Raw genomic sequence first — 22,565 nt, forward strand, 5'->3', positions numbered from 1 at the left:
TAGACAAGAGTAAACACCGGGCCTGCCCAGGGAGAAGGTGCGGCCACCCTTGAAGGGCACCTACTCCAGGTGGCCATTGGCATCTGTCATCCCCTTTGTCCTCACAACCAGCCCGGAAGGTATTCCTGTCCCTGGGGCCGAGGCTCAGAGAAGTGAAGCAACTTGCCCAAGTTATACAGCTCGTAAGCAGTGGTGGCTCCAGAGCCCAGACCTTTCCACTGTGAAGTGCTGTCATCCGGGCAGTGACCACGACTTTATAAGGGGATCTCTGGGGAGGGCTGGGATTCTGTCTCCAATTAGGTGGTGAGTACCAAGGTGACAGCTCAAAGGAGCTCTGGTTCAGGGGGCAAGAAGGAGGCAGAGGCTGCCAGGCTGGTATTCCCTGATACTCCAGACCCTGGGCAACCTCGCTGGTCTCCTGGTGGCTCACACAATTGTAGAGGCCCTGGGCGAAGCCCTTCAGTGTCCTGTGAGCAAACTAAGACCCAGAGGGGTGAAAGAGCTCGCCCAAAGTCACCAGCATGTGGACCAGCAGGGACAGAATCCAGGCCGCCTAGACCGGTGGGCCACCCCATGCCCTCCAGGAGGCAGCTGGGGGGGTTCAGATGCTGGAACAGGAGCCAGGCAGCCCCACGATGGGCAGGCAGATTGGCCAATCAGCATGGGACCTGAGAATCGCCTGAGGGAGGAGGAGATGCTGAGAAGCAGAGCCCGGGGCAGGCGGCTCGAGGGCACGTTGGCTGAAACCCAGGATACTGAGTCTTTCTTCAGGGAGCCCACGACCACCCCCAAGCCCCGGAGAGACCCCAAAGTTGGATTCAGAGGGCCTGGGGTGACATTCCAGCTCTGCTCTCCCACGCTGAGGGGTCTGAGCCTCGGTCTCCTCATCCATGAGATAGGAGTAAGGGCTGGAGGAGGGCAGGGGTCGACCAACTTGGGTCTGTGGGTCCAATCCAACTCACTGCCTATTTTTCATACGGCTTGCGAGCTAAGATCAGAGTTTACATTTTTAAATAGTTAGAAAAAAGTAAAAGAAAAAATGTTCTGTAACACACGAAATTCAAATTTCAGTGTCCATAAATAAAGGTGTGAACTCCACCCACGAGATTACACGTTGTCCTTGGCAGAGTGGGGCGGCTGCGACAGAGACCATTTGGCCCACAGAGCCTAGAACATCTTCTGTCTGGCCTTTTATGGAATAGTTTGCCAGCCCCTGGTGTAGGAGATCAAACGGTGTACACGCCAGTGTGTAAGAGGCAGCCAGGGTCAGGACCGCCCTTAGCCTGGGATCTTGGGGGACAGCAGGCTGGGTGGCAGGAACCAAATTGTTGGGAGAGAGAAGACGCAGGATCCTGGGACAAGGGTTCACATACCGGCTCTGTCAACACATGGCCACAGGGAAGGGACTTACGGGGCCCCACACTCCTCACCTCTAGAGTGCGGGTCCTAAGTGAACCCACGGTTATAGAGAGGGAGGTCAGCGCCTGGCAGAGCCGGGGCTCAGTGAGCGGGGCTGGGGTAAGCGTCTTTACCATCGTCAGTACTCTCGGAAGAAGTAAGGGGTGAGAGTTTCACTTACAGATGAAATTAAGCACAAAGAGTGTCTCCCGACGTTATGCTTTCGCGTACACACTTTCCGTAAACACTGGAGGTCTGCCCACGCTTTCTTACGAGGGTGTATTAACAGCCACAAAACAAGGAAATGAAATGCAAGCACGCCTTGTCGGAAAATTCCAGAACAGTCACTGACAGCTGTGTGAGCAGTAGGGAGGGGGTGCTGATTTTTATGTTATACTTTGTAGCAGGTAAATTAACCATTTCTAAGCAACCACAATTTAAATTGACCAAATATACAATTTTACGCCAAATCAGTTTGTACAAGGAAACTATCATACTAATATTTTACTAACTCCTACTCACCCTTCAGTACTCACCTCAGACGTCACCTCCTCCAGGAAACCTCCTACTCCAGCCAGGCTTGTCACCATGGCCACTGCCACCCCCTCCCCATCGACACGCGTGTTGGTTAGGGGCACCCTCTCTGCTTCCTTCCAGTGGCACTGGGTCCTGAAGCCATTCCCAGAACAGGCTCTGATATCAGACCTCCCGGGTGTGAATGTAGTTCAATCACCACCTAGCTGTGTGATCTTGGACAAGTGACTTAACGTCTCTGAGCCCCACCTTACTCATCTGCGAAATGAGGAAAATAAAAGCCGGCAGATTTGTCCAGAGATTAAATTAGATAATGTGGGTAAAACGCCTGGCACGTGGCAGGCTTTCAGTAAATGGAGGTTATATTGTAACTCACGATGCTGTGCCCTTATCCTCTACTCACTTGTCCATCTCCCCTTGGGACTGTGATGTCTTGAGGGGAAAGACTGTGTGTTATTCATGAGAACCAACTAAGCTCCCAGCAAATGTAGCCAAATGAAAGACTGGATGGGTGGATGGATGGAGCAATGGGTGGATGGGTGGACAGGTGGATGGAGGGATGGAGGGATGGAGGGATAGAAGGATGGAGGGATGGAGGGATGGAAGGATGGATGGATGGATGGATGGATGGATGGATAGAGAGATAGAGGGATGGGTGGATGGAGGGATGGAGAGATGGATGAATGGATGGATAGATGGATGGAGGGATGGATGGATAGAGGGATGGAGGGATGGATGAATGGATGGATAGAGGGATGGAGGGATGGATGGATGGATGGATAGAGGGATGGAGGGATGGAAGGATGGACGGATGGATGGATGGATGGAGAGATAGAGGGATGGGTGGATGGAGGGATGGAGGGATGGAGAGATGGATGAATGGATGAATGGATGGATAGAGGGATGGAGGGATGGAGTGATTGATGAATGGACGGATAGAGGGATGGAGGGATGGATGAATGGATGGACAGAAGGCTAGAGGGATGGAGGGATGGATGGATGATGGATAGAGGGATGAAGGGATGAAGGGGTGGAGGGATGGAGGGATGGAAGGATGGATGGATGGAGGGATAGAGGGATGCATAGATAGAGGGATGGAAGGATGGAGGGATGGGTGGATGGAGGCATGGAGGGATGGAGGGGTCAATGGGAGGGACTTCCACATAGAACACCAGGACTTTCAAGTGCTCAGTCAACCGAAGCGGGGTCTGAGATCCGCTGCCCCAGAGTCAGCTAAGACTATTTTCAGGCCTCTTCTGTGCTCACCCAAGGGGTGGGGTGGAGGTCGTGTAAGGTGAGCACCTGGGCCAGCTCTGAATGCCAGGACCCACTGCCAAGGCTCCCTCGCCTTCCCTGGAGCCCCTGGGCACAGGAGGTGGGACCGGGGAGGAGCCTGTGTCTTCACGAGAGTCCCTTCTGTGTTGGGCCCTGTGAGTTTGCACCTGTAGGGTAGGAGGCCTGGTTTGTCCCTCACCTGAGGACGGGGAGGAGCCTGTAGCCCGACTCTAGAACCCGGATGTCCCCGTTCAGCCTTGGGGAAAAGAGTTATGTGGTGGCGTGGCAGAGTCAGGAGGCACGGGCCCAGCCCCTGCTCTGGGACAGGACATGCGGTACGAGGCCTGGCACGGGGACTGTCCCCCCGGGGCTGCCTCCTCACCTGTCAAATGATGGGACCCGAGCAGCGTTCTCCGGAGCGGTCCTCAGAACACGAGAGGTGCTGTGAAGAACAAAACATCTTGCCGTCACTGAGTTTGTGGGGCGCCAGTTCTCCACCCCGTGAGTCACTGTACACGAGGCTACTGTCGTCTCCTAGACGCCTGGCAGTCAGCACTGCTGACTCGAAACCATTTGTCACTTAACAGCCCTTAACACTGCGTGGAACACGTCTTAGGAAACGCCACATCAGAGCTTCGGTAGGGTGTTCTTGGGGCCGGTGCTGCAGGATTCGGAGGAAGGGAGGAGATGGCCCCACCAGCTGCCGCAGACTAACACCTAGGAGCCACACTCCCATCTCTTCCACATCCCCCTCGTCCCACAGCCCACGTGTCTCCCCCAACCCACCGCCTCTGCAGGCCCCATGCCTCGCCTCCCTGGCTGGTCATGGGTTCCACCCCCGCCCTCACCAGTCGGTTATCCACACGTTAACTCTCCAATGGTGATGTAGCTGGCAGGTTCACTATAAAATCCGGGCTCCTATGCGGCCGGCGGGGCCCTGCCTGGTTTGCCCTGGCCCGCCTCTGTTCTCAGCACCTCCCTCCTCCCCATACAGACACCCATCCCTTAAGGCACAAAGGTCACTCTTTCCTGTTGTTCCAGTACAGCAGGCCCTTGCCCACCTCAGGGCCTGCACCTCATGGCTCCTCTGCCAGGAGCTCTCTTCCCCTGAAGCCCCCGGCGGGCTCCTTCCCTTCCCACAGGCCTCGCTCAGAAGGCGGGGTTCCCTCCTCCCAGAGGCCTTCCCTGAACACCCCGAATACAGCAGGCCTCACCTCCAGCTGCACATTTGAAGCAAAATATGCCAGTGCCCAGTCCTCTGTCCCTGCCCCACCAAGCCATTAGCATCTCTGGGGAAGGGGTGCCCCCCCCCAACCCCGTGACTCTGAGGAGCAGCAGCCTCAACACTGGGGCCTGTCACACAGCCCCTCTCACTGCTGTTATCTTGTTGGTTCACTGGTGGGTCTGGAGCCCCCATTAGAATGTGGCTCCTTAAGGGACGAGACTGCGTCTGTTTCATTCTCCCTGTATCCTAGAGCCTAGAACGTGCCTCGTACACAGTCGGCACACTCACATGCATTTGCAGGAACAAAGATAGGAAATAGACTCTGGAGAGGTCAGGAAAGGTTTCTTGGAAGAGATAAGATGAATGATTCTGCATCTGGAGGTTTCTGGTCCTTAAAAATGACATTGTTGGGGCCGGCCCCGTGGCTTAGCGGTTAAGTGCGTGCACTCCACTGCTGGCGGCCCGGGTTCGGATCCCGGGCACGCACTGATGCACTGCTTGTCAGGCCATGCTGTGGCGGCGTCCCATATAAAGTAGAGGAAGATGGGCATGGATGTTAGCCCAGGGCCAGTCTTCCTCAGCAAAAAGAGGAGGATTGGCAGATGTTAGCTCAGGGCTGATCTTCCTCACAAAAAAAAAGAAAAAAAAAAACAAAACATTGTTGGTGTGGGGAAGGGGGTTACTTCCCTGGAGACTGGATTTTAATCTCCTTTGGGTCAGGAAAGCTGATGGAGGCCGTGAACTCTCTCCCTAGGAAGATGCACACAGAGGGCAGGCACGTTTTCATCTGGTTTCGGGGGTACTAACCCCAGAAAGCCTGGAGCTTCTTACTTCCCCCATCTCCCAGCTGTTCAGAGCGGTGGTCTCCAATCTTAGCTGCACACTGGCATTATCCCAGGAGCTCTAAAGTTACCCCGGCAGCTCTTGCTGGGGCTGGGCACCCTCCCAGAGATCCTGATTTAATTGGCCTGGGCATCAGGGATTTTTAAAGATTTCCAGGGGATTCTAAGGTGTTGATAGCCACTGCCTTAGACCCCAGCGTGGCCGGGTACCTCTGCTCTGAGTGGGGCCTGGCGTTCCTGGTGCAGCAGGGCCTGGCCGGGGAGAATCTCACACAAAGCTTAACTTCCTGGAGGCTGCTTGCTCCTGGGGCATTTAGCCCAGAGCAACATCCGTGTGCCAGAGAAGACCTTTGAGATCACTGGCTTTCTCAGAGGGGCCGGAGAGTAGGAGTCCGCAGGTCGCACAGCAAGATCAGGGCTGAGCACTCGGGGGAGGACCTGGAGATTCCTGGGCCAGAGTTCTCTCTCCACCTGCTGCCCTGTCCTGGCTCAGTGGGCCTTCCGCAGAGAGGGGAGGAGAACTGGACTCAGAGTCCCACAGCGGCCCTGCGATCCCCTCCCTGGCCCTGCCACATACGAGCCACCGACCGTTGGGAAACACTGCAGAGTAGCCTCCTAATCTGTGAATGGGGATACTAAAGCCACCCGCCTCACACAGTGTGAAGGTGAATGGTGATCAGGCCAGCGCACAGTAGGGCTCCACCCATGCTGGCAGCCTGGCCTGCTCCTCCCACTCTCCCGCCTGAAGACGCCGAAGCTGCTGCATCTGCCCAGCTGTGTGGCCTTGGGCAGTCACTTCAGCACTGTGCCTCAGTTTTCCCACCTGTAAAACGGACTTAATAATGGGTTATGGTGAGGCTCATATGAGTTAGTATCTGTCAAGAGCCTGGCACCCAGTAAGTATCCAATAAAGGCCATCAATCATGCTCAGGATGATTATTATCCAGAAATTGCTGATTTCCTGACTGACAGTCCGAAGCCCTCTGAGGGGCTTGATCCAGCCTCTAGATCTGTGCCCGGCCTGGAGGCCTCCGTGCCACAGGGTGACTCCTGCTGCTCCTGGGTGAGGGGGTGGGGGTTAAGCAGGGTGGGCTGGGCCGCCCCAGGAAGCAGGGCCTCTGGCCTCCGCACGGGCGGGGCCTCTGTCTCTGAGCCTCTGGGCTGTGCCTCAGGGGCCTGCCAGAGGCCTGGAGGGCCAGCCAGTTTGGTGAGTTGGACAAATGATCCCGTGGGAGCGCAGTCTGCCCACTGGGGCAGAAAGCGGAGTGGGAAAGCCTGGCCGTTCTGCTCTGGAAGCCCTGCTGTCCGCTGGCGTTCCACCTGCAACCTGGTTCTTAGCCACCTGGCTCTCCAGTTCTCTGGACTTTGTCCTGATCGCCATGAAGAGAGGCTGGTCGCAGGTGGCTGTGTTTGTTTTCATGCGGGACAGATGATGAGTTTCCTGAAACCCCAGCTGACTCCAGGGTCTGGCTCTTTGACCTCCCCACTATCTTATTTTTCAATCTCTGATCTTACCCTTTATTGTTGTTAGAACACACAAAAAAATTAAAAAGCGGTTACTTTGGACAACAGGAAAATCGTGAGGCCGTAAATTAGGATTAGGATCTCAGGTTTCTTTCCAGACCCTGGTTTGAATCCAGTTCTGGTTCCTACTAGCTGTGACCTTGAGCAAGGAGTTACTGCACCTCCCTGAGCCCAGCGCCTCATCTGCAACACGGGGACGCCAGCAGGAGCCCCGTCTCACAGGACTGTGGGAGGACTGTGATGAGATGCGTAAAGAGCTTTGGGGGCACTGCCACCTGCTCGCACACAAGTGAGCAAACCCCACCACCACCACCACCAGGGCCTGGAAGAAACACATCCAGGTCAGACCCTCCCAGGAATCGCAGGATTTTGGAGCCCCAGGGCCTCCTGCTCGTCTTACAGATGCGGAACGCAGGCCCAGTGAGGCACAGCTCCTGCCACCTGATTTCACGATTCACGAGCCGCTGTGACAGGCTCCCACTCTCCTGAGGACTTGACACCCTGGAGCTGGGACCGACTCCCGGCATTTGGGCCACGGAGGCCAGGGGTCCCTGAGGTGCACAGGCCAGCAGCCAGCCCTGGCCAGACTGGGGCAGAGGAGGGACAGAACTTTACAGTTAGTATCACGTCATCCCAACTGTCTCTCATCTCATCTCTATAACACACACCTTCCCCCCTGAGATATTATTATCCCATTTAACAGACGAAGAAATTGAGACTAGAGGCTCAGTGACTTGCCTAAGGCCACACAAGTAAGTGGCTAAGTAATGGTTAAAATTCAGGTCTGACTTGACACCAGAGCTCCTTCCTCCTCACCTGCTGCCTAAGTGAATGAGGGGGATGGTGGAGCCCACTCACCCCAGCCTTCTGCACCTCTGCCTGCCTGCCTGACCCACCCATCCTGCCCAGCTCCAAGGCCTGACTCTTGGCTTCCTGGCAGGAAGGAAAAGATCAGCCCCACCAACCCTGGCCAGGGTGTTCCTTCAGTGTGGCTGATGAGGCTGACAGATGTGGCCCTTCCCAGCAGGAGACCCAGGCAATGAGACTGGACGGCCTTCAGCATGAAGAAGGGGGCACTCTGATGGAGGGTGCAGCATGAGGGAGAACAGACAGCCGGAGGCTTCTAGCCTCCCCACCTGGCCACCACGCAGCCAAAGACTCAAGTTGAGGCTGAGCCATAGCCTCTGACCTCTCCTTTTCCACGGCTCCCTTTCTTGGCTGTTTCTGGCCGTCTTGGCAGGCTGCTTGGGCCCCATGCAGACCCCCCTCCCTGGCAATGCTGGGTTCTAAGGCTCATACACTCAGATTCACAGCGCCAGAAAGGCCTTTGACATCACCTACTTTGGCCCACATTTCTCAGATGAAGAGACTGAAGCCCAGAGAGGACCATGAATCTCCACCCTTTTGAGGAAAATGTGTGTTCAGTGTACGGTGGGAGCAAGGAAGGAACTGGTTAGAGCCTCAGTGCTTCCCAACCTGTTTCACATTACAATACATGTAGAGAAGTATACACACTTGTTCAGCACACTGGGGTGCCCAAATGGGACTGCACCTGGTCTCAGAGGACTGGCCCATGGCTCTGCCCTAAGGGCTGGAGAGATATCTCAACACATCTGTAACCCATTGGGGCACATCAGTTGGGAAGCTCCAAATTAGAGGGCTATTTAGGACTATATGAGAGGCTGTCCAGGAGCCCCAGATTCTAGGGGCCCTAACAAGAGGACCTAGAGTCCCAGGTGGGCTCTCAGGAGTCAGCCACCTTCCAAGGACCCCTCCCCTGCCCCTTGGCGGGAGGCAGAATAATGCACCAGGTCATAGTACTGACTTTGAATGGAGACAGCTAAATTCCAACCCCATTTCACAGAGCTGTGTGACCTTTGACAAGTTGCCTACCCGCTCTGAGCCTCAGTGTCCTCATCTGTAAAATGGGGATATCAAGGCTTGTCCAGTAAGACGGCAGAATCAGCTCTCCAAACCCCAGAATGTGAGCGTGACAGAGGCAGAAGACTCTAGGAAGAGGTCATGGGAGGCAGAGTCCCTTCCTCACACGGCAGGAGGAGGGGATGCATAAAGGTTGTCCCTTGAGATGGGGGACACACACAGGTTCCTACAAACTGCCCCAGGAAGGTTACTGTCACCTAAGAACTTGAAACAGAAGTTGAGTAGAGGGAAGACTGATGGATGAAATGAACACATAAGAAAGCACCCCCATGTGAGTGGTGTTATCACAAATCTTATCTCACTTGACCCCACACCACCCTGCCAGGAGGAGAGCACGGCTTCATCATCCCCGTTTTATAAGTAGGATCTCTGGGGCTCAGGAAGGCGGTGGCTCTTGCCCCGGTCACATGGAGGACAGAGGGCCAGCTGAGCTTTGCACTCCAGACCTTCTGACCCAGGAGTCCAGAGTCCTGCCTGCTTTGTAATACTGCTTCCCGCCACCAAAGGCCAGAGGGGCTGCCCGCCCGGGGGGCTCCCAAGTGGCCACGATTTGCTCAGAGCTTCCGTCCTGAGCCACTGCCCTTTGCAGTGCATCGAATCCCCACTCCGGGTGGGCCCCGAGCTGGACACAGGAAATGGATGAACAAAACCCATCCCTGCCCTCAGGGAGTGCCCAGTCTGGACAGGCACAGACATGAAAATGAGCAGTTATACAACAACACGATCATAAAGAGCAGTGTCTCCAGCTGCCTCCGGCTCTCCCTCTGAGGGACACGACGGGCTCTTTAGAACATAGTCTCCAGTATTTAATAACAAAAACTAACATCTCGCAGTTCCTCCTTGCCAGAGATGGTGGTGAGCGCTTCCTGTGGCTCAGTGTATCCTTGTAAGGGCCCGATGAGGTACGCACAGCTTTTAACCCCATTTCACAGTTGAAGAAACTGAGACTCGGGTAGTAAAGGGACTTGCCCAAGGTTACAGCCAGTGGAGCTGGGAGTTGAGCACCTACAGTCTGACTGAGCATGTGCTTTGCTGTCATGCTAGGTTGCCTGCAGAAACAGAGTTATAAGCGAAAGGTCACTAAAATAACCTCGCCAAGGCCCAACCCACATCAACTGGGTTTCACAGCCCAACCTCTGAACCCAACCAACTGAAGACACTCTCGGGCTGCGCCAGGCACCAGGGACCAGCTCGCACACCCATCTCAGAGCCCGGCCAGCTGAGGACAGGTGGCTAACAAAAGGTTAACCTCTGGGCCAGGGCTGGGGTCCCTAAGAGACCGAGGCGGGGGGCTGGGTGTGGGCCCTTGGCAGGGCGGGGTGATTAGGAAGGAGGGGTGATGCAAATCAGGGATGTCACATGGCAGCCGACAGGCTCCTCCGTCACAGCATACCCTCCCCAGGTGCTGGGCTCAGGAAGGAAGAGATGGGGTGGCTGAAACGCCCCCTCCTCCAGAAAGCCTTTCCAGAACATCCTCTTGCACAGACCCTCACAGAGCACTGTCTGGCAGCCCTAACTATCTCGGCATGAGTAGCTAGGGTGGGCATCAGACAGATGGGGCTTCAAACCCTGGCTCTGTCTGGCCCTAACTGTCACTGAATTTTCCTGATCCTCAGTTTCCTCATCTGTAAAATGGGCTAATACCTCCTACCTCCCAAGGCTGTAGTTCTCAGCACCTCCCTAGGCCTGAAAGCTGTTTGGCTTTAGGGATATTTGATGGAGAGAGAGAGACAGAGAGCGGGGTGAGACAGACATGGCAAAGGCAAAATGCTGCACACACAGGGATGGGGAGTCGCTCTCATGGATCTTTGGGGAAGACACAGACAAGAGGAGGTGAGGGAGGATGGCAGGGGCAGGTGTCTAACTCCAAGAGCTTGGAGGTGGGTGGGGTCTTCCTGGCTGAGAGCCAGCTAGAGTCAGCTCCGTCCAGGTGAGAAGAGCAGAAGGGCTCTCCAGGGCCTCACCCCTCTGTCCCCCAGTTCCTCCCTCTCACCTGTCTCTGCCCTCTGTATATGTTCCCACCTCTGTCAGTGGCTTCCTCTGAGCCTTCCCCTCCGCCCTGTCTCTCCCTGTTTCTGAGACCATCTTGCACAGCCTGAGAGCCTCTGAACATCCAGAGTGTCCAGGGCAACCTCCCCCAGCACAGAGGCCCCGGGCTCCAGCCTACCCAGCCCGCCCCGCTCCACGGAGGGGTGGCATGGAGAATTCCGTTTCCACAGTCAACGGCAGGGATCCGGGCCCTCTGAGGCTGGGAGGAAGGGCTGCACCTCCCACGTGGTGGTAAGGCCAACCCCCTGGTTCCCAGATGGGCAGTGGAGATTTAACCAGCCCAGACACCTGGCAGTTCAGGCAGGTGACAGAGGAGATCAGCACAGCCTGTCAGGGCTCCCTGCCCAGGGGGAAAGAGGCCTGGGCCTCTCAGGTCCTCTGGGATTGCTGAGGAGCAGGAGGAGTCCCCTCGGGCTGGACTCAGCCAGGTGGCCTCAGGCCCTGGCACCTGCTAATCCCTCCAGACACGGTCTGGATCCAGAGGCGCTTGTAGGGTAAACAGAGAGGGACTGATGGGGGGCATCGGGAGGAGAGTAAAAAGAGAGGTAGGGGAGGGCGCAGAGGGGAGAGTGAGAGACAGAGAATGACAGGGACATCTGCGGCCCTTGCAGCCCCCTCTCTGGTGTCATCCTGGGATGGGTTTTGACCCCCAAATCTCAGACAATATGCTGGATTGAAGTATTCATGAGAAATTAAAAGAGGGCTATAGCTCTCTGGATTTGATACTTGGTATGGCTTCAATCTTTTTAAATTTATTATGAATGTTTTGTTTCTGCACATTTACTGGAAATAGAGTATGAACTGGACATAGTTCCAGTTACAGGACAAGGAGACTGTGTACAGGGAGACAGATCCCAGGGGGGGCGGGGAGCCCCCATGTATCAGGGATCCATCCTGCAGACCTCAGGCCCTCTCTGGTCTCCATGGGAAGCCCCCAGGGGAACCTGGGCAAACCCACCAGGGAGCACAGGCCCTGCTGCGCAGGCAGGATCCCACCCTGGGAGCCAGCCCAGCTCCTTCTCCCGGACCACCGCCCCAATACTCATCCCTCAGCCTCTTCTGGAGCCAAGAGCCTGCCTCCTTGGTGGCCTCCTTGAGGGACCAGGGCCCTGTGGTTGTCACCCACAGTGCCCATCCCCCTCCAGCCCATTCTTCTCAGTCTCCGCACCCCCCCAGGTTCTGGGAGTGCCAGGCGATGCCCTGGACAGAACCCCCCTCCCCCACCCCCCTGCACTGAGATTCCTGAGCAGTCTGGACCTTTATCACCAGAAGGGGTGCTGCAGCCACTCACAGACCCTCAGGGAGCGGAGGCAGAGAGAGGGGACTTGACCGCGGCTAGGCCAAAATGAGCACCTCGGTCCCAAACAGCCCCATGGGCCTCCCCCACCCCCATTAGAGGCCTCAGGGTCCTGGAGAGGAGAGAAGCAAGGGCGAGAGCACAGCCAGCTCTACCCCATTGTCACTCCCCCTCCCTAAACCTCAGCTGCCCTCTCTGTGCAATAGGGACGGTCCCTATGCCAGCTCCTAATGCAGGGTGGATACCTAGGACCCTCCACCCTGATCCTGGAGACCTAAGACTCTGTCATCCTCACCTCCTGCCGACCCACTTCCCTGCCCATTCGACTGACACGCCTCTGGAAGGCAAAATTTAGCCAAGAGTGTGAGCATCCGCTGAGAGTTGGGGAATGGGGGTGGGTGGAGAGGCCGTGAGTCCCAGCTGTGGGCCGTGACAAGCCCCTTCCCTCTCCGGGGTAACAACGGTCCGTTCCTACCTTACAGGGAGGTGTGAGGTTTGCGGAATAAAACTGCTCTAGCACAATAAAGGGAAGCTGGTGATGATTATCACCATGAGAAGGTTCTGGGCCACAGGGAGTTGGGAGGAGGGGGTTGTACAGACAAACAGACAGACAGAAATGGACAGGAAAGGTGTTTGGCGCTACAGGAAGGGGTCTACGCCCCCAGTGGGCCCCAGGGGCCGGGTGTGGGGCTCCAAGAGTTCTCAGCACAAGCACCTGCAGTGACACCACCTCAGTCTCAGAGTCAGGCTGGGCCTCGGGCCTGGGCTGGCTCCCCAGCTGCACAGGAAGAAAGGAGCTCAGAGACATGCTGCTCCCCCAGAGTGACCCAGCACACCAGGCCCAGAGCCAAGAGCACAAGGGCCTGGTGAGCCTCCCGGTGTCCAGAGGGAAAGGGAACTGTTTACTTCCAGTAGGAAAATAGATATGTAAATGAGCCTGGATATGTAGATGAGCCTGGATATGCAGATGAGCCTGGATATGCAGATGAACCTGGATATGTAAATGAACCATGCCTGGCCAGCCTCCAGGCTCCTGGGAGGGAGACTTGGGCTTCTCGTCACCTGGGTTCCCACTCCTCCTAATTGAGCTCCACCAGGAGGCCTCCCGTGTGAGCCTGAGAACGCAGGAGACAGGGGTAGCCCTCTTCTACAGATGGGCAAGCCGAGGCTCAGGGAGGTTCCGAGCCCAGGGTCACAACTTGCAATTGACAGAGCCTGTCTGGAGCTGACTCTGTGCCTCTGCCTGATCCTTCCCCATTATCAGTCCTGAGCATTCCTACCTAGGGCAGATATAGTTCAGGCCCCAGACCAAGGCCCAGCCAGACACCCGACTCAAGGGGGGCTGGGCGGGTGGAGGCGAGACGAAGCCAGAGCTGACTGCAGGGAAGGGCAGGGATGGGAATTTCCTGAGAGTCTTGAACCCACCAGACACCAGTGGTAGGTATTCTGCACACTTTCTCTCTTGCAAGCCTTACAAGTAGTCACCAAGGAAAGGAGCTTTCTCCTACTTAGGGGAGGGAGGCCAGGGGTCAGAGAAGATGAAGCACTTTCTCCAGATGACAGTGTGAGTCACAGGTCTGAGGATGACCCTGAGTGGGTCAGCTGTCCCAGCCCATGCAGACCCAGCGGCCCGAGCCCTGCCGGCCTGGCTTGGACCCACAGAAGCCACAGCCCCCGCTCTCATGGCCTCGTTGGGAGGTGACTGACCCAGTTAGCCAGCTCACCCAATGGACAAAACCCAAGACAGCTGAGTTGGCTTGGCCAGAGGATCAAGACTTCCCTGAGGAATGAAGGTGGCTGGAGCTGGGCCTGGGAGGATGAGCAAGACTCAGGTCAGGAGACAGGGGAGGAGGCGAGGACAGCCAGGCAGAGCCCCAGGGCCCAGGCACCGAGATCCAGGAGTCTAGAAAATTCCGTTCCATGCATTTGGAGGCCAGGCACAGTACCCAGGGAAAGCCAGGGGCTGAGGGGGGAGGGGGACGTGGGCCGAACCTCTCCTCCTGCCACCACCAGGAGCCTCAAATGCCCGGGCCTGGGCAGGAGCTGGTAACAGGGACAGCATGGACCACCCTATCTTCCCTCCCCACAGTTCCTGACCCAGAGCGAGGATCCCAGGCCAGCCTTTTCTGGAGTCCTGGGCCCCCTGCACCCAGGACCCTCCAGCTTAACGAAGGGATCCCTAATCCTAAGGCTGAGAATAGAGGGGAGCCCGAGGTTCTCCCTCCTGACTTAGGAGGCAGCTCCCGGTAACGGGCCAGGCTCAGGATGGGGACAAATCAACACAGCCTCTGTCATCATCTGTAGAGTGGGCTCAGTAATAATGCCCTCCCTCCCTATCTCACAAAGCGCTGGGAGACTTACAGGAATAAGTACGTGAGAAAATGCCCACCGTCAAAGCCGTAAAGCAGAAGGCATCACTACGAAAAATGAGGACTCGGACGCCCCAAGTGGGGGAGTCACTTGCCCAAGGTCACACAGCCAGGTGGCAGCAGAACAGGACCTGAATGGGGTCTCCTGATGGCTAAGCCAGGGCCCTCCCCCTGCAAGACCCTGAATCCCAGGGGAGCCCCGCTCCGGGGCTGACCTTCTTCCAATGGGTGGTGGGCGGAGAACAGGCTGCCCCCCGACATCCCGCGGGTCCAGGCCCTGCTGCCACTCCAGACTAGGGGCCCAGCCTTGGAGTCTGGGATTGAAAGCCCAGCTCTGCCCTTTCAGCTGTGACTGTGGGCGAGTCGCTTCAGCTCCAGGACCCTCAGTTTCTCCGTCTGTAAAACGGGCTGATGATACCTCTACTTGGCGGGGCTGGGGGGAGGACGACCTGACATCATGGCTACAAAGTGCCCAGGGCAGGGCCTGACACACATTAGATGTTCACAGATGAGGGTTCTCTCTGCCCCTCTGCTGTGCCTGCCAGGCAGCGCCAGCTCGGCAGAAGAAAGTTTCCGGCCTCCCAGAAAACCTGCCCAGAACAATAACTGGAAACATAAACTGGCTAGAGAAGATGAGATCTTGGAAGAAGATCACGTTACTGAATGGCTAGTGGGGAGTAGAAATTAGAGCAAGACTCTGGCTCAGAGACAGTGTAGAGGAATCTGCCTTTCCACTCTCCTCACATGGGGTGCCCTGGGGCAGGACAGTGTTCCGGGAAGGCACCTCTGCTCCTGCGCCAGACCTGCATGGGGGAAGCCCGCAGCGTGTGAGGGGAGGGCAAGGAGAGGTGACAAGGCCAGGGTTCCTGTACCAACGCTCCTGCTGGCTTCCAGGGCATCCTTGGACATATCAGGTCACCTGTCAGAGCCTCAGTTTTCCTTTCTGTAAAATGGGGATGGTGACAATCATCTTATCCTCCTGCACATCGATATATAATAGCACATACTGGAGAGGGGGTGATGAGGTGGGTGTTGGGAGGGAAGGTGAGTTCAGGCCTCACACAAGGCTTTCTTAAACAAGGCATGGTTCCTACTGTCAGCAGCACCAGGAGCTGAAATTCACCACACAGCCTGCCCTGCCCCATCCCGCTACTCATGAGTTCTCAAAGCGCGGTCCCCGGACCAGCAGCAGCAGCAGCAGCATCTCCTTGAAACGTATTAGAAATGCACTTTCTCGGGCTGCACCCCAGACCAAGACAGAGTCAGAAACTCTGGAGGTACCATCTGTGCTTTAACAAACGCTCCAGGAGACTGATGAATGTCAGAGTCTAGGAACCATGGCACCACCCCTGACCCACCTCCCACTCCAGAGAAACTTCCTCCCACGGACTCATCTTCCCATTCCCTGGCTCCCAGCAGGCTGTTGGGGAGGAAGGAGTCACCATGGAGAGAGGTCATTAAATAGTGAAGGGATCCCACAATTAGTTAATGACACCGCAGGCTCCTAGAGAGGAGGAGGGTCAAAGCCAGACTACAGTTGAAGAGACACACACACATACCCCAAGAGAATGCCCCCTTCCTTCTGTGAGTTTGCTAATTAGCACTGAGGGACAGTCAATGCCCTGTCCCCCGAGTGGGGCTGGAGCTGGATGTGGGGGTCCACTCTGGTGGGTATCGGGGAAAGGGCTTTTCCCTGAGAATCCGGTCCTCAGACCTTGAGTTTAAAAGCCATCAGACTGGAATGCCACTTCTAGGAACTCACTCCGTGGAGATCATCAGAGTTGAGCACAGAATACACGTCTGGACGAGGCGGTACTATGGCAATGTGGATACTAACGAAAAATTCAAAACGGCCTAGATGTGTCACAGCAGGAGGATGTTTCACTGGGTCATGGTAGATCCAGGGGGCGCGATACTACGGGGCCGGGAAGCATGCTGGGGACGAATATTGAGTAACATGGAAAATTCCTCCCTCTGCGATATGAACCTAAAAGCCGCAGCACAGGAAGTGGTTCATACGGTACGATCCCAATCTTGTATGTGTGTGTATGTGTGAATGCCAAACTGTTCGCAGCACTTCTCTCCGAGCAGTTACTTCCTCCTTTGCATCGGCTCTTTACCCTCCAAATTTTTCCACACAAACCATTTCTTCAATAACTAGAAAGTTGTTTTTTTTTTTTTTTCAAGTGGCTCTTTGGTTCAAATGGAGATGAAGTTTTTAAAAACGTTGACAGAGACGTCTTTTCTCCATCCAAATCACTGGCTGGGGTGGGGGCTCTGCTACAAGGGAGCCTTGGTCCCCCCAGGGAGTGTCCACATTCCACGTGGTCCCAACCAGCATGATCAGGACCAACGGGTGGAAGCTAAGGGACGCTGGGTTTGCTCAAATTCTATACCATATTTTTAAAGAGATCTGTCTAGAGATGGAAGAGAGTGAGCTCTCCGAGCCTAGAGGTGTGCAAGCAAAGGCTGGATGTTGTCCATGCATCAGACTGGGTGGGTAGATTGACTCAATGAAGTACAGAGATGCTCACAAGACCAAGATCACGAGCGCCCAACTTTGCCCCCAACTCTAAGGCGACAGCACCCAGGTCGAGGCTGGGCTCAGTCTGATGGAGGACTAAGCCCACAGAGGCTGAGGCTGTCCTGACCCCTAGGGTTCCAAGCAGCCCTGGAAAGCTCCTTCACTCCAGAGCAGGGTCTCAGCCCTTGGGGAGGAGGACTCCTTGTCATTTCCGCAAAGGAGTGGCAAGCGCAGGCCTCGTTCATCATTATCACCCTTACCCCGCTCTAGCTTGTGCAGAGGGTGCAGCCTGCCACCGCTAAGCATCTAACCCACACCCATCGTCTCCTCTACTCCTCAGGCCAGCACGGGGGGGGGGGGGGGGGGGGTACCACCACCAGTCCCCATCCCACCGATGAGGACACCAAGGCCCTGAGAGGTTGTGAACTTGCCTGAAGGTGAGCAGATGGGGGAGGAAGAGCTGGCTCACACCTGGGTCCGGCCAGCATCAAGGCCCAAGGGGCCGGAAGGGGCCCAAGCTGTAAGCACAGCCCTAGTGGGCCCCTCCCTGCAGCTGGCCCCCAGCCATTTCTGAGCTGCACAAGTTTTGAGGAGCAGGGCCCCAGCTGTACAGTCTCCCCACACAGAGGAGCCTGCTGCTGGGCCCCGCCGGAGAGGGGGCAGGGGCAGGGTGCGGGGGCACGGGACAGGGGGCAAGGGGCTGGGGCAGGGGCAGAGGCAGGGGGCTCTCTGAGAGCCTCACACTGCCCAGGACACCTCCTCCCCGCCCCAGTGACGGCCCCGCGGGGTGCTCCGAAAGGCCAGGGCTCAGGCAGGCGGCTGTCTAGGCGACAGCGACGTCAGGCCTGGCCACCCACTCCCTGGCCGCAGGACCTCAGAAAACCAATCCGCCCCCGCCCCCGCCTTTCTATTTCCTCTACTCATGAGACAGCTCATCAGGCCCATTGCAACAACATTCTAATATTCCACCTCCCAAGGCAGTGAGTGCCAGAGTGATTTTCCAACTGTAGTAGTAGAATTACTCATTGTTATCACCATTATTAGCGACGACAAATGAGCGTTTATTGAGCGCTTACTGCATCCCAGGCATCTTTCAAAGTGCCTTATATGGATGAGTGGGAACGCATATGCGCCTCTCCACTTGTTTCCCTAGCCACGGACCTCTACCTGGGGAACACCGCTGGCCTCGCTCCGCCCCCTTCGCGCCACGCCTACAGCGGCTGATCTGATTGGCTCGTCTGGGAGACACGCTGGGCATGCTCAGCGGGGCCCCGCCTCTCACAGAGCAGAGCTGCCTGCAGGCAGCATTCCCTCTGGGCTACTGCGTGCTGCTGCCACTTGCGCCTGCGCGGAGGCTGCCGCCTGTCCAGCGCCGCCTGTGCCCTGACGGCTCACTCTGCCAGTTCCAGGGCCGACGGTTTGCAAGCCCTCTGGGCCCTGGATCTAAGCCACCTTCTCTGGCCGGCCTTCTCAGTAATGACCCCTCCATCTGGAGCTCCATCTTTGTGAACTGTTTTCACTTGGTTCCAAGTTGAGGAGGAGAAGAGGGGTTCCCTGGGAAGCCTCAGCATGTGTTAAGCTCTTTTACCCCTCACAGCCCCCCCACATTAGCTATTATTATTATTCCTATTTTACACATGAGGCAATTAAGCCCTTGGTGTCAACGACTGTTGAAAAGCTTTCTAAACACCACGCAGCACCCCCACCATGGAAGGTGACGACACTCCCATCCATATCTGACTCGGCTCTCCAGGCTCCCAGGCCCTCGCCACGCCCTCCGTCTGCTGAGACCTGACAAATGGATATTTACTTCAAACCAACACCCCACCCCATTTTGAAAGAAATAAGCCTCAATATGATCCCAAGTTCACATAATACATTTTTGTTTAAATATGTAGAGGAAGGTTTTTGATAGCTTTATTGTATAAGTGTGTTCTTTCTTTCTTGAGCGTGAACATAACAGGGGCTCACTGCAGAAAATTCAGAAAACGGGAAAGTAAAAACACAAAGGTCTGTAATCTGAGCTATATGATCCCATTGTTATGTGTATATTTAAATATATTCTACTTTTCAGCCTTGTGAAGTCAGTCCTGGGTGGGGGCAGCTCTGCCATTCCGTGTCTGCAGGGCCTCCGTGGCAGCGCCAGGCCAGGCGCAGTCCACCTACAGTGGCTGTCTCAGTGCAGGGGAGTGGGCCGGGCACCCAGAAGTCCTTCCCCTGAATAAAACCCTGCCACTGCCCGCTGTGACACTGCGTGTGCCTCGCTTACACAAGCCAAGTGCAGCAAATGCAGGATAATCGTTATAATTTCGCAGCCAAGAAGGGCTGTAACTTGCCCAAGGTCACATGGCAAGTAAGGGAGGAGCTGGGATCAGAATCCGGTCTCCTGATCCCCAGACCCAAGCTGTTCACCAAGCTTTCCTGCCCCAAGGATTTAAATCCTGCTTCCTATTAATAATGGCAACACTACCAAAAACAGCGGGGACATAGATACCACTTACTGTGTGCCAGGCACGTCACAAATGCTTCACGTACATTAATTCATATCATTCTCTAACAGCCCTACGAGGTAAGTACTATTATCATTTTAGATGCTGAAACGGGTGCGCAGAGGGGTTAAGACACTGGCCCAAGGTCACGCCCAGCAGGGAACTAGCAGAGGCAGGATCATCCTCAGGCAGTTTGGTTCCAGAGTGGGTGACACCACCTGTGGTTCCTTCCCCACTCTCCTGGGCCAAGCCCCGCTGGACCCCAGACAGGTTTCTGGAGCACCTGCTGCCTGAGGAGGAAGAAAACCAGCCTAGGGGGTCACCTCCCTGGACAAAGTCCCTCTGCAACTTCACCGCAGAGCCTGAGCTGAACCCAGGCTTCCTGACGCCCAGCCTCCAGCACTGAGTCCACTTCTCTGCATCGGCTCTAGGAGCCTAGGTCCAGAATTCGCAACAACTTCCACCCCGCATCACCCCTCGACTCAGCACGGAAAGGCAGGGGTGCGGCCAAGAAATGGCAGAAGCCCCCACTGCAGGGAAGGAAGGGAGGGGAGAAGGGAGGGCCTCCCAGAGCCGCCCAGCCACTGGTCTGCAGGGATAATGTCCGGGCTGGGCCCCCATCCTGAGCCTGAGCCCTCATGGGGCAGCAGCACGTTCTGCAAATACATGCTGACTTGTGGGTGCCTTTTCTGGCTGAGTCAGGGTTCACAAGGCAAGAGTGACCCCTCGCCAGGCTGGGGCTGGAGGAAGTCGGGCTGTTCCCCTCTCAGGAGGGGAAAGGCCAGGCCTCACGGGGGAAGCTGGAGCCCGACAGAACCAATCCCAGGCCAGCCAGCCCATTCCCGCCTCCCAGGACCCAGCTTCAGGCAGGCAGGTTTGAGGGCAAAGCAGGGGCATCCAGACCCTGCTTCCCAGCGCCTCTGCCAAGGAGTCACCGAGGAGCTGGCACCGAGCTGGGTCCTGCTGGGCCGCCCTGAGGAGAATCACTTATTCATTCAACCATCACTTCCTGAGGGCCTGCTGTGTGCCAGGCCTTGGGCCAGGAGTCAAGGACACAGAGATGGACAGGGCAGGGTTCACGGAGACACTCCATATGCCGCAGAACAGGAAGAAAATACTTGGTGTAGACAGGGAAAGGAGGGAGTTTGGAGAAGGTCTGCCATCGCTGTCAGACCTACTTCCCCTCAGGAAGCTTCGAGTCATGCTGGGGAGACCCAGCCAACCCCAGAAAGAGCAGGGGAAAACCACACAGCCGGAAATGACTAGCGTCTTGGGGCACACACACACTTAGGTTGGAGAGGCGCAGAGGGCCCATTCAGAAGGTAGGCGCTCTGGGGAATGTTCCAGAAGGCCTGAGAAGCAGCCTGGTACAAGCTTTGAAAGACAGGCCAGATGCAGAAAATAGCAACGGCAGCAGCACCTCTCATTTATGGAGCATTCAATGTGTGCTGGGTATAAAATTGCTGAGCAATTTTATATTATTATATTATGACCCCCAATTTACAGATTAAGAACCAGAGGCTGAGAAAGCGTCACCTAACCAGGAAGGGGCAGGGCCGAGATTCCAGCTCCAAGTCCAACTCTTCACACCAGGCTCCACTATCTCCCTAGTCTGCGCACAGGCAGAAGGTAGGTGTGGTGCCTCAGGTCGGGCAGAGGCAAGGTTCAGGAGGCAGCACCAATTGTCATATGTTTGAGAGGAGTCGCCCAGTTCCATTCTGTCCTGAGACCCTGTGCTGTGTGTGTGTGTGTGTGTGTGTGTGTGTGCGCGCTCACATGTGCCCTGCTTCACAAACGACAGATCCCAGGTCACAAAGCTCCTGAGAGCCAAGTAAAGAACAGGTCTTTAGCAGAGCAGGGAAGGGAAGCCCAGAGAGGGGAAGGGACTTATGGAAGGTCACACAGCAGAGCTGAAACTAACTTGGAGCACCAGGAGACAGGCCTCTTCCTTCCCCTCAGCTGCTCCTCCATGTCAGGACGGAGTGAATCAGCTGCTGACAGGAAGACCACGGTATGGGGGATCCCCAGTGGTGAGTCAGGAACCAGCCGGCCCCAGACACCAACTGGGCCTGTTACAGAGGCCTCTGGCCAGGCTGTGGTTGGCCGCCTCCTCACAGGCAGCATCGGGGGCGAGGGGAGGAGGGAAGGAACATGTCCCACACCACTCGGCCCGTGTTTACCTCTGGACTTCCCTCCCGGCTCCTGAGACCCGGGCTTAGAGGAGGGGAAGTGGGTGGGCAGGGCAGTTCCTGCTGAGATTAAACCAGCCCCCCACCCCTGGCCCCTTCCTATCCCACAGCGGGGCCCGGGCTCTGCCCTCCCGCCTGCCTCTCGAAGAGCGAAGTCCTGACGGTTTGATGCTCTTGATTAAATCCTAACCGCCCCTCCGAGCTGCCTTTGAGGTGGAGGAAGTGGGTACAACGGTTTGGAGCCAGGGGGTCAAGGCCAAGCCAAAACCAGGGGATGCCAGCTGGCCGCAGATGCTCCAAACCCCAGGGAATGCTCAGGGCTTGGGTCTGCTCAGCCCGGGGCCAGGAGGGGGCTGTCTGGTCCTCAGGGGGACCAGGGAGGCTCCCCAGGGTGGAGGGCGGGGGATGAAGAGGAGGAACTTCAAGCCAGTGGCTCAAAGTCTGAGGCCTCAAGAGAGAGGGGACTGCCCCACACGGCCAACTTCAGAGGAGCCGGGGGGAACCAAAACCCACCCTCCATGGGGGAAACGTGTGCCCCTTCTGGCTGACCTCTCACCCCTGCTCGCCCTGGGCTGGGGCTGGGACGGGGAAGCCACAGGCACAACTCCCACCCAGCCTGCTCGCAGACCTACCGCTGCCTCGCTCAAGCTCCTGCCCCATGGTGAGATGCCGCCCTCCATGGGCAGACGCAGCGCCTTCTAGGGCGGCTCCCTCTCTACCGCTCTGAAGTGCTCGTCTCCCCCCCCAGTGCCCCCTACCCCCACCCAATCCAGCAGTTTCCTGAGGCCCTGCTATGCACCAGGGCCTAGGCTGGCTGGGCAAGAGAAAGAACAAGGGGCATCCACTCGCTCCTCTCCTCGCATCGCCCTGGCTCCCCGCGCCCCTCTGACCATGCCTTTTCCATCCCCA

The 22,565-nt window shown here is 56.6% G+C and overlaps 1 protein-coding gene across 1 annotated transcript in view; it reads right to left on the reverse strand.

The window, feature by feature from the left end:
• CD82 (CD82 molecule) overlaps positions 1-22,565 on the reverse strand; it is a 50,343-nt gene that overhangs the window by 25,178 nt on the left and 2,600 nt on the right. Inside the window, exon 2 of the mRNA XM_058527103.1 lies at positions 3,590-3,649. The gene's annotated coding sequence lies outside the window, so the exon portion shown is untranslated. The remainder of the gene's footprint in view (positions 1-3,589; positions 3,650-22,565) is intronic.

Source organism: Diceros bicornis, chromosome 31 (assembly GCF_020826845.1).
Source record: "Diceros bicornis minor isolate mBicDic1 chromosome 31, mDicBic1.mat.cur, whole genome shotgun sequence".
NCBI lineage: Eukaryota > Metazoa > Chordata > Mammalia > Perissodactyla > Rhinocerotidae > Diceros > Diceros bicornis.